This window comes from Zosterops lateralis, assembly GCF_965231275.1.
Source record: "Zosterops lateralis genome assembly, chromosome: 3".
NCBI lineage: Eukaryota > Metazoa > Chordata > Aves > Passeriformes > Zosteropidae > Zosterops > Zosterops lateralis.
The window spans coordinates 33382179-33387323 of NC_139764.1; positions in this window are offsets into that span (position 1 = coordinate 33382179).

Genomic DNA, 5145 nt, shown 5'->3' on the forward strand with positions numbered 1-5145 from the left:
GGTGGACTACAGAAGGGCTTGAAAGTGAAGACAAGCAGCAGCTCTCATCTGATGTGACAGAGAGTAGGAAGCTAAGGGAGAAATGCAAATAGGGATAGGCATGGCAGTACAGGAAGACCAGCTAGACCTATATCCTTTGGAAAGACATTTAGAGTGAATATATGCAAGATAAGGCTGCATTTATTAAGAGAAGGACAAGTGTTCCAGCAGTAAGCACAATTCGAATTGGCAATGCCAGTGGCATCCTGGCCTGGATCAGGAATAGTGTGGCCAGCAGGAGCAGGGAGGTCATTCTTCCCCTGTATTGGGCACTGGTGAGGCCACACCTCGAGTGCTGTGTCCAGTTCTGGGCTCTCAGTTTAGGGAGGACTTTGAGACACTTGAGCACGTCCAGAGGAGACAACAAGGCTGGTGAGGGGCTTGGAACACAAACCCTGTGAGGAATGACTGAGGGAGCTGGGGTTGTTTAGCCTGGAGAAAAGGAGACTCAGAGGTGACCTCATCACTCTCTATAACTCCCTGAAAGGTGGCTGTGGTCAGCTGGGGGTTGGTCTCTTTCTCCAAACAGTGACTGACAGAACGAGAGGACACAGTCAGTCTTAAGCTGCACCAAGGGAAACATAGGCTGGATACTAGGAAAAAGCTTTTCATAGAAAGAGTGATTAAGTACTGGAATAGTCTGCCCAGGGAGGTGATGGAGTCACCATCCCTGGATGTGTTATAAAAAGATTGGATGTGGCACTCAGCGCCATGGTTTAGTTGAGGTATTAGGGCTGGGTTGGACTCAATGGTCAGGAAGATCTCTTCCAACCCAGTGATTCTGTGATTCAGCATGGATGAGAGCCTTAGCTCCATGCATGGAGACAAAAGGGCTTCGTGTCAAGAATTATTTGTAGAACAATGCTTGCAAGGCTTGGGTGTGATCTGAATAAGGGCATGAGGAGAAGTCTGGACCAAAGCTGTCCCCCCTGTCATAGACATATGTGAACATTGGCCTAAACAGCAGCTGAGGGGCTGTTGGATGAAGTGGGCTGGTTTAGCCAAGCTTGAGCTTCAACTGAGAGCAAGGCTTATCTGAGCAGGCATCAGGAAGCTGAGCAAGGATGTGTTTGGAAAAAAGGTCTATGAGTCATCTTGCCCAGTTTTAAATATCTATGGTACAGTCAACAATTTCTTCAGCTGGACTCTCTTTTTAGGTGGGGAAAGGAAACAGCTTTTTCCTGAGTGCCTGTCCTGGCTGGCTTTAGATACCTCCTATAGGATTAGCTGTAATGGGAGGCTAGATGGTATTGTAGGTAGAGATATCTGTGCTGTCTCTACCTGTGCTGTACCCTTTTACTTTTGGTTAGGTTGATCTCTCTTTTGGAGATTCATCTGAATAGAGTACTGGATTTTTAAGTTGTTTGGCAGGTGAATTTATGTTTGTGGTAGGGATTACATGGAGATAAGACATAGAGGAGAAAGAGGACAAGAACAGAATTTTATACCACCCATGCTGAAGTCTGGAGAACGAGATAAAGAGGAGTCTCCAAAAGACACAGTGGTCAAGTGAGGGAAGGGAAAGGGAAGAGGGTAGAGCTTCAAAAGACAGAGGGAATAACCTCTCCGGGAGAGAAGCGCAAGCTGACTTGTGGCAAGTGCCTGGAAGGTGATGGGAGATGTAGGGGAGAGCTGGAGCTGCCTAAGAGGAGGTATTTCAAGGCTTCCACAAACAGTCCTGGCTGAATGTGGGTGCAGGAGCCCGATGAGGGAGGAGGAGTTTCATGAGGAGGAATTCAGCCTTTCACTGAGCTTACAAAGCAAAGAGAATTGAGATGCATGTTTGCCCTGGGTTTGTGTGGCCAGGTCTTGGTAGTGGAGGAGCCTCAAGGGTGGCTTCTGTGAGAGGCTGCCAGAAGCTTCCCCTGTGTCTGACAGAGCTGATGCCTGGAAGCTCCAAGACAGACCTACTGCCTGCTAAGGCCAGATTCATAGCAATGGTGGTAGCTTTTATGGAATAACAGATTTAAGAAAGTAAAAAAAGGCACAATTCCAGCCAGAGGGAGGAGTGAGAATAAGTGAGGGGAACAGCTCTGCAGATACCAAGGTGAGTGCAGAAGGAGGGGGAGGAGATCCTTCTGTCACTGGAGCAGAGATTCCCCTGCAGCCTGTGGTAAAGACCATGATGAGGCAGCTGTCCCCTGCGGTTCCCTGTGGTTCACACCAGAGCAGGTGGATGCCCAAAAGCAGGCTGTGACCCTGTGGGAAACCCACACTGGAGGTAGGCTCCTGGTAGGACCTGTGGACCTGATGGAGAGAAGAGCCCACACTGGAGCAGGTTTGCTGGCAGGACTTGTGATCCCACAGGGAACCCATGCTGGAGCAGCCTGTTCCTGAAGGATGGCACCCCTTGGAAAGGGGTCCATACTGGAACAGTTAATGAAGTACTGAAGCCCATGGGAAGGATTCACACTGGAGAAGTTTGTGGAGGACTGTCTCCTCTGGGAGCAAATCCACACTGGAGCTGGGGAACAGTGAAATGGTGTTCCCTTGAGGAGGAAGGAGCAGCAGAGACAATGTGTTATTAACTGGCTGCAACCCCCATTCCCGTGTGCTGCAGAAAGGGAAGAAGGTGGAGAAAATCAGGCATGAAGTTGAACCATGGAGTTCCAGGAAGATGGAAGGGGTGGGGACCAGGTGTTTTAATATTTAGCTTTTATTTCTTATTGTCTCACTGTTATAATTTTTAAGAAATTAAATTCCTTTTTGCTGAATCGAGTCTGGTTTGCCTGTGACAGTGACTGGTGAGTGATCTCCCCCTGTCCTTATCTCAACCCATGAGCTTTCATTATATTTTCTCTCCCCTGTCCAGCTGAGGAGGGGAATGATGGAGCAGTTGGGGGTTTATAAACAATAAGAGTATTAATATATGCATTTATTGAAATTATAAAGAGCCAGAGAAGAGTTATCAATTAACAAGGTAAAATGAGCATGAGGCAATTAAGGAGATGAGAGAAAGTGGAACCAACAGCAAGAAAAGGAGCAGAATGACAAAACCAAAGAAGAGAGCTCTGTGCCTGTGGCACCAGCAAGGACTGGGAGAGAGATAAATGGAAGTGAGTTTGAGATGAGAGAATTGCAAAGTCAAAACACAGGAAGAAAGCAATGAGATGTTTTGCAAATAGAGAAGGAATCAGGAAGGAAGATGCAGCAAAGAGGGAAGATGCTGCAGCTGAAAATGTATGCAAAGTGTATGCAAATGAAAAATGTTCAGCTGAGCTGGAAAAATTAGGCTGCTTGGTGTACCAGATGTCATCAGGTTTCATGCAGTCAAGGTTGTTGAAAACCTGATGGACCAGCTATATTAGAAAGCCAATGTTCTTACCCAGTTAAGTTAATGATTGCCAGGTCTAGTTGTTAAGGCTGGGTTGGGAACCAATGGAGTCATAGCTGCAGCAGCACAGCAGCTCTGAAGTGGAGATCCCCAGGCTCAGGCACCAGTTCAGGTGCGGTACAACTGCAGGTGCCTGGACACCAGGTCCTGATGCTCCCATGGGGTACCTGGCCCTGGCAGTGCCCTTCTCCAGAGGATTGAGGAGCCTGGAACACAGGGCTGGGTGCAAGGAAGGGCTCCAGCACTGCTGCCTTCCCCACTGAGTCAGACCATCTGCTCTGGGAAAGCTGGGAGAAGACCCCAAAACCAGTTCTTGTATTACAGGGAGCTGGGGGTGGGGTTCAGGGTCCCCAGTGGCATCCTGGGCAGCACAACCTTTCTTCCAGGTCAATAAGTCGATATCTAATTATGGATGAGACCCATGAGCACTCTGCTGCTTTGTGCTGCCCCAGCACTGTGGTGCAGCTGTTGCTTTGGTGTATCCAGTTGGCATCCACTTCTGGCTTTGTGTTGCATTTGAGTATCTGTGATTCTGCCTCAAAAAGTTAAAATGGAAGGTGTTGCATGCTTGATAATATATTTTTCAAATCATTGTGAAGAGCATGCAGTAGCATTCTCTACAAGCACTTCTTAGTCCTTGTGGTCTAGCATTTTCAGTAAGCTGTACCAAAAGTAGGCAAACACTGAGATGAAGAAAGCTCTGTGTTAAAATGAAGTTCATACTGTCGGCATCTATCAGGGGTGTAAAGGTGAAACAAAGAAGAAGATGCTGCAGTGGTGTAATGATTATTTTCAAGCACAAGATTGTTTACAGAGACAGGATGCTCAGCAATGTGGTTATACTTATCCAAATTACAAGGGTAAAAGTTTAAAAACAAGGGTTAAGTACTGCCTCTCAGTAATTACATAAAAGGAATCTATTTTGAAAATGTATGTGGTGTCTTTAAAGCCAAATATTAAAAAGACTCAGACACAAAAGGTCGGTGTTTGGGCTTTTTGAGAGGTTTCACTCTGAATTGTTTCAGCTGAGATTTTTGTAAGGCTTAAAAGTCTGATCTTAATTTAATTTTCTGGACTCAAAATGCCTGGTTATGCAATACTAGCAATTATTTCTATACATCTCTTACTCGTAAGTAATATTTAAGTATTCTCATCCTTTAATTCTACTATATATTTCATTGGGAATAAGTATTTACTATCTTGTCCTGTAAAATCGTATTAAATCAATTGTAGGGCTTTAATAATATTACACATTAAAATAATTAATTAGAACTTTTCAATATCAAAATCAAAGTAATTAGAAACTTAATGAACCAAACATAATATAATGGGATCTCTTCTATTCTCCACTAGAGCAGCAATAATTTACTATGAAGAGAGGCACACCAGAATTTCCCAGAGAAAGAGAAAATTAAGAGGTGGTTGGATTGAAATTGCAGTTGCAGAAGAGTCATGCAGTCACAAAAAAAAAAGGAGGGAGAGAAGTGTCTGCATTTCAGTTTAAACAGAAAAAGAGGAACCTTAGGAGACCTTGAAAACTGCATTCTTGAGCAGCATACTGAGTATTATCACATCTCCATTTCTCCTGTAGAAAAAGTTACAGCTTGGTTGTCAGAGCTTTTCCCAGCTGCATTTCATGCATTACAGCATTACATATTACTAAGTTTGGGAGTTGTTTTTTCTTATGTTTTATTGTTGTTGGTGGGGTTTTTTCCATTGTGGTAGCCTGAAGCCTAGATGTCTTCCTCTTGCAGACTGAAAACGTTCTTCTC